This window comes from Ptychodera flava, chromosome 4, assembly GCF_041260155.1.
Source record: "Ptychodera flava strain L36383 chromosome 4, AS_Pfla_20210202, whole genome shotgun sequence".
Classification (NCBI taxonomy): Eukaryota; Metazoa; Hemichordata; class Enteropneusta; family Ptychoderidae; genus Ptychodera; species Ptychodera flava.
In genome coordinates, this window is record NC_091931.1 from 10,909,958 (window position 1) to 10,923,226 (window position 13,269).

At 38.2% G+C, this 13,269-nt stretch overlaps 2 long non-coding RNA genes across 2 annotated transcripts; one reads left to right on the plus strand and one right to left on the minus strand.

The window, feature by feature from the left end:
• The first annotated feature begins 1,032 nt into the window (after positions 1-1,032).
• LOC139130421 (uncharacterized) lies at positions 1,033-2,142 on the plus strand. The gene is made up of 3 exons (XR_011551854.1): positions 1,033-1,321; positions 1,605-1,813; positions 2,065-2,142. It is a non-coding gene; the product is annotated as an uncharacterized lncRNA (long non-coding RNA).
• LOC139130419 (uncharacterized) lies at positions 1,808-5,341 on the minus strand. Its single transcript, XR_011551853.1, has 3 exons — positions 5,001-5,341; positions 3,905-4,023; positions 1,808-2,092 (listed from the first exon to the last, which is right to left on the minus strand). It is a non-coding gene; the product is annotated as an uncharacterized lncRNA (long non-coding RNA).
• Between the last annotated feature and the right edge of the window lie 7,928 nt (positions 5,342-13,269).

The window sequence follows — 13,269 nt, forward strand, 5'->3', positions numbered from 1 at the left end:
GTCTTCAATGATGAAAAGGGGAAAACTGTGAAGCCTGCACCCTGTGTGTATGCAAGAAGTCTGCCTGAAAAAGTGTTACAACATCTTGAGGACAATGACAAGTAAGTGATGTAACTGTGCACTGGAATCTAAATTTTAAATTCATTTCTGATACTGACAATGTGATCATACTCCATAGATCTTCCATTTTTTTTTGTCATCAAAGCCCAGTAACTGTAACTTTGTGTTTTACATATAGTTCACATGTCAACTAAACATGTCAAGGGTACAGATGCTGGGGCTTTTAAGTCATAAAGTCTTTATTTCCAGATTAAACCTACGACATGGCATGACGGACACATACCAGAGAATGAACTGTGGATCAAACTAGGTGGAGACAAGGGCGGAGGAAGTTTTAAATCCATGTTCCAGCTAGGCAACGTTCCTCACCCTAACGCCAAACAAACACAGTTGTATTTGCCTGTTTGAAAGTGGAGACAGCTTTCAAAACTTGCTCACTGCTCTGGGAAGATACAAGAACAACTACATCATCTCAAGACACTGACCTGGAAGTGAGTTGAAAATATTGAAAACATTACTTACATGACTTTCAACAGCAACAGCAAGGGGTGGACGATACTCCACAATACTGGAGTGTGTGGTCCCAGTTTCCCCTAAATTTCAATGTTTATCTTTCTGTATATACCTGTACAAAATCGAAACTAAAAATGATTATGAATATGTACAACCTTAGTGATGTATGTTAGCATGTGCAATTGTGTGCATCTCACCAGACTCTGCTGTGTGATAACACCAGGCATTGGATTGTAAAAACTTGGTCAGTTGTTGAATCAACCTTTTTTAGGGTTGAGAATATGGCAGAGCGGTCTGATGTCCCAGCTACGCAATTTGGTGCAGTAGGTGTGGGTTCAAGATCTGGTGGTAAAATATATGAAATTGTCTGCAGAATTCAGTCAAGCTGTTACTCAATGGTCTTCTGGTTTTAAAATACTCACTTTCACTTGTTTTTTTTTTTGCATATATTCTCTATATTTGTCTTAGGGGAAAGACATTCAGGCTGTTTGCTTTCGGAGACTATGAATATCTTTGTAAGATGTACGGTTTGAGTGGACCAAGTGGAAGACATTTTTGTCTGTGGTGTTTAGTAACCCAAGAGGAGTCCCAGATACCAAGACAACTGAGAATTTCACAACCCAGGACCCTTGAACAAATTTCCAAGGACTACAATGAATTCCTGACCATTGGCAAAGGGAAGTTGTCAAATGCAAAGCACTTCAACAATGCAATAAATGAACCAATATTTGACATCCCAATAACACAGGTAATTATGCACTTACTTCTTACTGTATACAGGCAAGACTTGTTATTGGTTTTAGTGCTGTCAATTATACACATTACCCAACCCAACTAGATGGACAAACTAATCTGTAATATTTACATTTGTATTTACATTTGTGTAGATCACAATGTACTCTGTTTTCCTAATTTGAAATGGCAATCTTTATACCGAATTTTGTGAGAAAAGTTGAAGACCTCTACTTGGGTTTGATACAGTAGGTAAAGACTTACACATCCATATTTTACTTCTGTTTAAAAACAATTAGGTGTGTGTGCCGAGTCTTCATCTGGACCTGGGTATTTATCTACGCTTCTACAATATGTTGAAATGGAAGTTAGTAAGCTGGATAAAAAAATAGATGCAGACGGTCTTCTTGTGCAGACACTTGACAACACTCTGCAAAAAATAAATGTCCACCGGCAGGCATATCATGGAAAGGCATTCGTTGGAAATCATGTGCACAAATGTTTACAGGTTAGTTGACAAACTGTGCAAAGTAAAGTCATGCACGATGTGGGATACAGAATTTGACAAGCACATGACAGAATATACATGTCATCTGCACAAGTTCTGTATCACACACACATTAGGCATTACATTTGGAAATCAAGAAAATGACTTACCTGATACTTGTGGTGATTATCCACTTCTTAACTGACCATTATTGAGCCTACCAGTCTTCTTTAAACTTCACACATGCAATATGTTCTCATCCATGCATGTAGGACTGCAACATTGATATGCTCACACAAGCTGTAGTTGATGAAGTGGGAAAGAGAAACCAAGAGATTACTGCTGAAGCCTGACTGTATGTGAGAAATTCAACAAACTTTTCAAATTGTTTGCCAAGTGCCATGCTGCATACAGCTCATCTAACTACATGGAAGCTGGAGAAATCGACTACTTAGGTAAGGTATACTTCTGTATAGAAACAATCCTATCATCTGGAAGTGGGGTAACTGGTGGGGTAACAAGAGCTTTATGAGTAATTGTGCCAACTGACCATTTTAATTGTTTGTTTTTTCTCTTTCTCTAGAAGCAAATATAGATGCTCTCATGGCCTACTACAGGCAGCAATTTCCTAATGCCAAGATCTCACCGAAGTTACACATCCTTGAAAATCACAACCTCCCATGGATCCGAAGATGGGGATTTGGCTGCAGTTTTCATGGGGAACAGGGTGGGGAGCATATTCATGCAGACCTCAATAATATCAGATTTAGTATAAGGGGCCTTAAAGACAGTCTCGAAATTGCCAAGAGCCTGATGAAAGAACACTGGATGCAGGCATCTCCCACCACTCAGAAGCACAAACCCGAAATCGTGTGTGAAATTGGAAAGAATAAAAGCCAATAAATGTTAATATGTATCGACAAAAATGCTTGTGTACACAGAATGTACTGGCACATGTATATAGTACTGAAAATGTTAATGAGACATTTTATTGGTTTGACAATCTGTAATTTGGTCAGTCACTCGCAAAATCCATTTCTATTTTACTTTTATTTTTGAACTGTACATGAACCAAAACATCCTCACAAATGGGTTGATAAGCATCTCCTTGAACAGATGATTAGTTTTACAATCATATCTAATTAGTTTTAATGGAAGAGAATCTGCAAGGGAAACACCATTTTTTGTGTGGTATGATACAACAGTTCTCACCACAGGGGGCAGATGAAAGTCCCCTGGGGTGGGGAGGAGATTTTTTGTGCAACGGTTGACCTTTTTTTTTATTAATTTTGACTGTGGTATTTCAAATAAAGATTTCGACTCCATACCGTCCGATTGCTTTATATATTACCGACAAGTCCTTATCTCCTCTCCAACTTGTGTATACACCACTGTAATTGCTCCAAAAACATTGCCAACTTGCTAATCCGCTGTCGGTATCAGCGGATAAAGTGATTGAGTCAACACCCACAGCCGTCCCTCTTATTTCACTACGTGTGGGACTGTGGTGTTGACTTAATAAGCTAATCCGCTGATACGCGCAGTCATTAACAAGTTGGCAATGTTTGCGCAGCAATTAGAGTGGTATGTGCACGGTTGAAGAGGAGATAAGGAATTGCAGGTATTGAAAACACAGTCAGACAGTTTGGAGTCGAAAGCTTTATTTGAAATATCACAGTCAAAATTAATAAAATCAAATAAGGTAAACCGTTGCACAAAAAACCCTCCTCCCCACCCCAGGGGACTTTCATCTGCCCCCTGTGTTCTCACCATGTGTATATAGTAAATGTTTATGTGATTGATACTTACCTTTTTATGGTGAAGAATGATAAACATTTATGTGATTGATACCAATCTGATTATAATCAGACTTTAGGGAATGGCAAAGTGAATTCTGATGTGTTGTCGTCTCTGACTACAGGCGACAACACATCAGACTTCACGACGCCGTTCCCTACATCTCAGATTTTGATCAGATTGGATCGATACTTACCTGTTTATGGTGAATAATAATAAATGTTTACGTGATTGATACTTACCTGTTTATTGTTTCTGTCTCAAGGACATGACATGACAATGACAACTTATGAATATTATTAATATATGACTTGCCTTTTGATTTGTCTGTTGCCAGCTCCCCCTTTTTTCGGATTTTCCATCCACATATCCATTCATCTATCCATGTCAAGCATCACAGCCTGCACACTTTGTGTGTGTTGTCCTAGTTTATCCTGTACAAATAATGCATAAATCATCAGATTAATAATATATCACATCCCATGCACAGAAATATGTAGTTAATAATATCACCTACATCAAAATGAGATACTTTTCCTCAATCATATTTGCATGAGTCAAAATGGAAGTATCATCATCCACTGACATGGAAAAATTGCATTATGCTACAACTGTTGAACTGATGTCTAGACAAACCAATTTTCAACAATGCTGACATACTGTGACCTTTGTGAAATTTTCTGATTCCCCATTTGCTATATAGAATTCATCATCCTCTAGTCCACTGTTGACTTGAACCCAAAAAGCTGAACAGCAATATTTTTTATGCAGTGAACGGCAAAGGTCAATAAACTCTACCACCCACGTCTTGGAGATATTTAAATGGCTTCCGTCAGTTCTACTTTGTAGTGGATTTCCAGCTATTCATCAGTCAGGTCACTGTTATTGAGTGAGCACCCACAAATACAAAAGTGTCAAGTAAGATTCTGAACTCTTACTATGTCGTTTCAACGTGAGCTATAGATCGCCTGCTACGCAATCGATGGCATGTCGACAATGCATGTCATTGTCAGTGTCATGTCACCTGGCATTTCAAAATCACGCTAGTCTGTTCAGATGAAATTATAAGCACGTTTCTATCCATTAGACGTAACTGAAATAACTTATTTAATACTATAAGGCATGGCTTTATGCCACAAACACTTCGTGAAAGAGCGGGACCGTGATCATGCCATTTACAAAACCGAGCGTGACTTCCGGTTTCCCACGCTCGGCATGTACAACGTTGATATATGGCTTCTACAAGTACGTACTATGCATAAACGATGACCAGATCAGCCCAAGACCAATTTAGAGCTAAAAATGAACCAAAACGGGAATATGTCTGAAGTAATATCACTCGGAATTTGTTTCAGTACATAATTTAACGAACTATAGGCTTCGACAAGAGCTATTAATGCATAAAACTTACCTCTCAGTCCGTGAACTACATCGAGCTGTGGCGGCGGCTAGGAAAATTAGCCGCGCACATGGTCGGGTGTGGCAGTAAAACTGAGGCACACACTTCTCAAATCACCATGTGATTTCTCCGGAAAACTCAAGAACATAATAATATTCATCATCAATGTCTTGGAATTTTTGGAAATTCAAAAATATGACCGCTACGCCAGTATTGTTCGATAAAACATTTGGATACAACGATTTTCATCCCGTTTTCGCACCAGAACTATCTCTTGTGAAGGAAAACATTATTATGCATTCAAATTATTCATGACGATGTTAGATTAGCTGATTTCATTGGTTAAAGTAAGGGGCGGAGTTCGTTGCTAACGACGGTTGCTATGTTATTAACATAATCCTACAGCGCACAAAGATGCGTTCGCTAGCGCATGCGCACAACTGAATTCACGCTCAAAACATACGTGTAACCACAAGTGCTACAGCCTTCATGTATGGTATGATTGGACACCTTATGATGCCACATATTGTACCTCATTAATTATGCGCATATCTAATTTTGAGCGAGCCAATAGAGCTAGAGGTCTGATTTTTGGTATATAGGGATAACTTAGCAATACAATTTTTTTGACAAAATGTCACGTGACCTCGGTGACCTTTGACCTCAAATATACATATTTGTCCATAACTCAGTAACCACAAATGCTACACCCTTCATGTATGGTATGATGGGACACCTTATGACGCCACATATTGTACTTCATTTATTATGCGCATATCTAATTTTGAGCGAGCCAATAGAGCTAGAGGTCTGATTTTTGGTATATAGGGATAACTTAGCAATACAATTTTTTTGACAAAATGTCATGTGACCTCGGTGACCTTTGACCTCAAATATACATATTTGTCCTATAACTCAGTAACCACAAGTGCTACACCCTTCATGTATGGTATGATGGGACACCTTATGACGCCACATATTGTACCTCATTAATTATGTGCATATCTAATTTTGAGCGAGCCAATAGAGCTAGAGGTCTGATTTTTGGTATATAGGGATAACTTAGCAATACAAATTTTTTGACAAAATGTCACGTGACCTCGGTGACCTTTGACCTCAAATATACATATTTGTCCATAACTCAGTAACCACAAGTGCTACACCCTTCATGTATGGTATGATGGGACACCTTATGACGCCACATATTGTACCTCATTAATTATGCACATATCTAATTTTGAGCGAGCCAATAGAGCTAGAGGTCTGATTTTTGGTATATAGGGATAACTTAGCAATACAATTTTTTTGACAAAATGTCATGTGACCTCGGTGACCTTTGACCTCAAATATACATATTTGTCCATAACTCAGTAACCACAAGTGCTACACCCTTCATATTTGGTATGATTGGACACTTTATGACACCACATACTGTACCTCATTAATTATGCACATATCTAATTCTGAGCAAGCCAATTGAGCTGGATGTCTGATTTTTGGTATATAGGGATAACTATAGGAGAGAAATTTTTGACCAAATGTCATGTGACCTCGATGACCTTTTACCTAAAATATATGTTTATGTCAATAAATAAGTAACCACAAGTGCTATGTCCTTTGTATTTAGTAGGATGGGAGACCTTATGACAACACACGCTTTACCTCATTAATTATGTACACATCTAATTCTGGGCAAGCGAATAGAGCTAGAGATCTGATTTTTGGCATATAATTAGCTATGTAATTTTTTTTTCAAAATTTCATGTGACCTCGATGACCTTTGACCTTTGATTATACATATATATGCATATCTCAGTAACCACAAGTTCTATACCCTCCAATTTTGATAGGATATTAGACCTTAAGATGTCACATCTTGTACCTCATTTATAATGCGCATATGCAGTGTTCGCGGTGAATTTTTTCTCCTCGCGTACGGCATACGCATTAGTCTGCTAAAATTGCGTAATGGCTGTATTTGAGTGCGTAATTTCACTTCCGCACTGGATTGATAGAAAAAAACTGACCACAAAATACAATGTGCCGTTCAATAAACCTACACTACATATTCGGATTGTACGATGTAAGATTATTTTAATGAAAACAGTTTAACGAACAACTTGAACAACTGGGCATTGTTTCAAACATACTGAAACATAACAGCACAGGGTATTTTTTGGTAACCGGTGCATCATCATCACGGCTCACGGCTTCACTGTGGCGCTGATCCCCTGTTGTTGTATCGGGACAATATGTCGTGGATTCCGACATGGGTTCAACTTCACTGCGCTTCTCCGTGTTCTCCATGTTGGGTTGCCTGGTAGTGTCTTTCGAATGACCCTCTGAATCATTTTTTTCACGGACTCGTAGAGCAAAGTTGAAAGAAAATAGAGTTGTCTGCTTCGACGCCATGCTGCATGTGTGCTTTGATCAAATTTGGGGACAGTGAGACGCGATGAGAGTGCACAGTTGGCATTTAATTTGTTGCAACATTTCTGTCAATCACTCACTTTGTGTCAAAAGTTTCAGAAACTATCGCTCGCTTGAAAATTAGCAACGTAATTCATAGGCACAGCTGACATGATAACGTGCCTTTGAACTACGATGCCGATTTTTCAGATCACGCCAGAGAATCCGAAACTTTCCACACAAAATGAGTGATTGACAGAAATGTGTTGCAACACATTTAATGTCAAGCGGGCACTCTCGTCTGGTTGTCGCCTAAGCTCATTCGCTTGGACTGCTTTCGGAAACATTGTACTATTATCCTTTGCGTATAGAAAACGCATAACAATGAAAAAAATGCGTAGAGGGTCAATTTCAATGCGTAAATACGCATGATTTTTGCGGTAAACGCGAACTCTGATATGTATTTCTTGGCTGGCCAATACTGCTAGAGGTCTGATCTTTTTTCCGATTTAGAACCATAACTTAGACATGCCTCATGTGTTTCAAATTGGGAACAACGACATAGACCTATGTGCCCATAGATCTCAACATATACACTCCAGTGATACTTCTTAATGACCACATTTTCCTGCCCTATCAAGACTAATACTCCTATTACAAGTGGGGACTATGTCATTGTAAATGACTTGTTGAGTTAATGGTTGTATCACAGTATTCGATATATCTATTTCTGTATTTTTTCCATTTTATATTCTGAATAAATACATTAAACATATTTCACTGTCTCCAGTACATTACATTTAAGTATTTTCACTTCATGCACTTTATCCCTTTCACACATGTTCAAATATCTGACCAGAGAATAAACACTAAATAGTCCAGGATGGGAGCTACAGTGTCATTGACGCTATTTTTAGTAAAACTATTCATAGTTGTAGAAGTGTAGTATCATATTGCTATGAGGGCAGTTTCTTGATGTCTTCAGCAATCTTGTGATACCTAGAAAATGGAAGTTTAGGCCAGCCTTACCTTTACTTTGGGTTGTGTACAATGAAAAAAAATAAGTGCCATCTCCTTGGAAGATAAAGACTAAGGGATGGGTGACTTTCATAAATTAGCAGGGGGCTCTAGAAACCTTTGCTTGCTTGACTTTACCATGGCTTTTTAACACCCACTGTACATGAATGAATATTGTATGAAGACCATATTGACAGCAGAATCTTTGATAGACTATATTTATAATGGAGAATGGAATTTGGATTCGAGAGTTTTTCAGTAAAATGTGATAAGTAGAAGTGAACCAGTGTATTTTTTGTTTTTCAAACATAATCACAAATGACTTCTTCAGTTTTTTCAGGCAATGTGGAAGAAATGAGCAGGCAGACGAGGGCCATTTTACTGCACTACGCAAGTACTCATGATGAGCCCCGCCATGAGTATTGTCCAAAGGGAGCTGGTAGTTGGTGCAAGTGGCAAAAGGATAAAGTGTCTGGCAAACAGACGTACAGACCTCTCCTACATCCACTTGCACCAGCCGTTGTCAAGGCTGTAGAAAAGTATTACTGTGCTTCGTAAGTAAATGAATAAAAATGAGAAATATTAGACTGAAAAATCTTCGGAAACAGCGTAAATTGTTGTCATAAGCTTGCGAACTACCCGCGGTTATGTCGTTCATCCGTCACACCTCATTAACCGGAGGGACTGTACGCGGAAAGCAGCGGACTATCGGCAATATCGGCAATATCGGCAAGACGCGTCTGCGTCTCCGGTCTTCGGCAGACAGGCGAGAAAACGGTCCGCCACTCGAGTTCAGAAATAGCATAGGCCACGATGTCGAAAGACCAAAGAAAAAGATAAAGAGGATCACAAACGCGAAGAAAGTGAGTATGTTGAATGGCGCTGTTCACGGTTACAGGTTTGTTACTAAATATAGCTGTACGCGCGCGACATCGCACACGCAGCTTGAAATGCGGACAAATTTTATCAATGTTGCATACGTGGCCGTTTTTGCAGCTAGTACTCAGAGTCGTGAATATGTTTTTTAGTATTCATTGTTACACTAGCAGTCACCCACTGAGATGTATTTTCGTCGTTCTTGCATGCGTAATTTTAAAAAGCGTAATCTAAAAATGCAGACAATATTTATTTTTGTATATTAATGAGAGAACAGTGACGTTAACTGTGAACGGCCCTATATCAAGTAGGCCTATAGGCCTATACTCCTATAGGCTATAGTTAAATATTTTGGGTTGCACGATTAATATCTCGTTTCTTATTTAGCCCCGTTCTGGCGCTATAGGTCGAAAAAACGGCGTGATTTGGGGGCTCCAGGTTCTCTACGATTTCAGGAATATGACGGTATTCAAATTTATGTGTTTAAAATCCCGAAATTTGAACTAACAATGTGATTTTTACCTTCCATTTGCCATACATATATGGCAATTGGGAGGTTATATGGTTGAAAAAAGTCTGTATGTGAGATGTCTGTCTGTATGTATGTATGTATGTATGTATGTATGGATGTCTGTCCGTCCAACGCAAAAACTCAAAAACCGCTGCACGTATTGAGCTGATTTTTGGTGTAGTGATGCCATATATGATGTAGATGTGCCGTTGTTAAAATGAACTTTTTAGTCCCATAGATATGCTAATGAGGTAGAAAAAAAAGCGAAAATGGTCAAAAATCAATAACTCAGGAACTACTCATCTGATCATTGTCATATTTGGGTTTTAGGTACCTTGGGCCCAACTCATTTAAACATATAGATTTGATGTCAATATTTGATGCTTTCTATTTTTAATGAATTTTTTTTTCTTTTTTTGCCATTTTAGTAAAAAATCTTTTCCTCTTAAACCAATGGTTGGATCGCTTTAAAATTTGGCGTGCAGGTACCTTGTGAAAACTCAAAATAGAATTCATCAAAATTATGGCACAATTTGCATATTTGTATTTTTGGGCAATTTTTGCCATTTTTGGTTAAAAAAATCTTCTTTGAAACTGTGTATGCCATTACTTTCTAATTGGGTGTGCAGGTTCCTAGGAGTGACCTGAAGATGACTCTGTGAACTCAAGCTGAAATTTGCAAATTTTGTGGTACTTTTTGTCATGCTTTCAAATTTGGTACACAGGTGAAATGAAATAGGTCATTCATTCAAAGTCAAGTACTGCCTGTGTGAATGAGTAGATTATGATTGTGCTGTTCCAGGCTGAGGTGCTATTTATAGGAATGATGCAGTGTACGACGGTAATTGATGTTTTAACTGAATTTGACTTACCTTGTATGTAACTCTTGTACTGTATAAACCCTATCAATTCACCCAGAAAAAAATAATTAATATGATTTTAAATAATTGAATTAATGAGGATATCAACAAAGCCAAAATAATTTTAGTGTAGAATTATTAGAATGTTCAACTTTTTTGACAGTTCATGGTGAAATGCTTACCATCTTGGAGGATTAAAACATGTAAAGGCAACTTTCCTGAATCCCAACTTTGACATATTCTGAACCATCATATATTGTGCTCTGTATGTTATCTAAAAGAAATTGCTCATAATAGTTTGTCATGATAGGTTTGTCAAATAAATAGAGATAGGGAAAGTTCCAATTTCCATTTATGGTTGACTTGGTAAGGTAAAAATAAAATTACTTTTTGAGGAAAAAAATAGAGTGATCAATTAAAAGAGTGGTCAAAGTGATAGGGTTTTTATGGTAAAGCTGGACTGTAAGATTCCTCATGTGCTATTTATAGCAATTATGCAATCTGTGTAAACAGTGCAATGAAAGTGTTACATGATTCCTTATAATGCTTTTGATGACCTTGAACTTCTTAAGTTGCAAACATTTGTCTCTTCAGTGTGCTTTCTCTGAGTACCTACAGGCTCAACTTATTCAACAGAACTTACTTGCAATGTTAATTTGAAAGTTAAAATGTGCTTGGTTAATAGGATGAAATACTGATAAAGATAACCAGCTGAAGATTCTTTATAACCTGACAGATATGCTGTTTTTTATGACGTAAATGTTGATAAGCAAGTCTTGTTTACTTTAATTAGAATGTAATTAACTCTCATTTATATTATTATAAGCAGTAGTATCAAGTTGATCAAGCTAACATTGACAAGTTGGTCGGCTGTTGAAGGTTAAAAGCTGTAAAAATAAATGTATGCATGTCTATCTGTTTGTCTGTCTGTCTGTCTGTCCATAGACCCGGGTTTTTTGGAGGGTCTATGGTCTGTATGTATGTATGTATGTATGTTAGTTATTATGTGCGGATGTATGTCTGTCAACATTAAAAACTCCTAAATCGCAGCACCTACCATCTTAGTATTTGATGGACAGGTGCATCGAGGGGTGGAGATGTGAATTTGTTGAAATAAACATGTCAAAGTCAAAAATATGCAAATGAGTGGGAAAAAAGGAAACATCCTGCAAATTGCTAAAACTTTGTAACCACTGGCCAGATTTGGTTGAAACTTGGTATGCAGGCTCTTTATAGTGACTTAAGTTACATTTCTTCAAATTGTGGTGAAATTTTGAAAGTTGTATTTTTTGGCGATTTTCCCATTTTTTGTCAAAAAATCTTTTCTGAAAGCACTCATCCCATTGCCTCGAAAACTTGTATGTATGATCCTAGGGTTGACCTTTGTCAGATTTGTTCAAATTGTGGTGAAATTTTCATATTTGTATTTTTGGGCAATTTTTCCCATTATTTTTGTCAAAAAATCATTTTTCTCCCAAAGTATTTGTTGGATTGCTGTAAAACATGATAGTCTTGATCCTAGGGTTGTTTTCTGTCAGACGTGTAAAAGTCATTATGAGAGGAGCATTTCATATTGCTGGGGTATAAGATTTATTTGGACTTGCAATGGAATTTTCTTAGTCAACCTGTAAGAATGCAATGTCATGTGTGTACTAGTACTTACTATCATTGCAAAATGGGAGGACAGTGTCATTGACACTATTTTTTAAACTCCCGTTTGGCATCTCCGAGTCGCGACAGAGATGAAAGTTTAAATATTCCATCAGTCGTCGGTATCCCCGTTAATGGTTCCGGTGCATTAAATCGTTAATTAAAGTGATTTTTGCAAAACAAAATTGAAGTCGGTAACCCTTAATTTGTATGTCATTAAATTATAATATTTTCATGCGCTAATTTCTTCAATTTTCGGCATAATTTGCACTTTTCTGTATTTTTTACTCGGTCGGTCGAGCGCATGAGTGTGCTCTTCCATTTACTGCCTGACACCATTATCGAACGCCCCTGATATATTCGTGATCGACCCTCGTAACTTACCCTATGGACTTCTGTGGTTTTATGATGCCGAAGGAAAACAAATAAATGGCTCAGAATTGGCACATCTTGATTGATTTAACCTCTCGGGTATATCGCAAATTTGTATGTTTATCATATTTCGCAGTTTGAATGAAGAATTACCTGCACCTAACGACGAAAAGTATAAAACTCGACATGTTACGAGTGTATCGGTGTGCGCCCCTGGCGTGGTATAACCATAGGATTGGAGTCATCGAACTCATGTGGAGTTGACGCGCGCTGAAATGTATAAATTTGCAGACGGACAAGCGGGAAGTTTTCGTATTCTGCGCGCCGCGCGTCATGCCCCAAACATCACAAGTTTACTGACCCGGTGACCTGCTGAGGTCAGGTGTTCAGCGGGGCAGTCCCGAGGTTCGACCTTTAGCTACTTTGGCGCGGCCCATCTTCGCTTGCCAAGGCCTGATGTTCAGGCAGCCGGATGCTTACTGAAATCAAGTTAGTGGAAGACTCCTGTCTGGCTAACGAGCCGTGCTGGCGGACGATGGGGCGGCCAGGTGCCTCAAACTGCGATCCAGGGCCTTCGATCGACTGC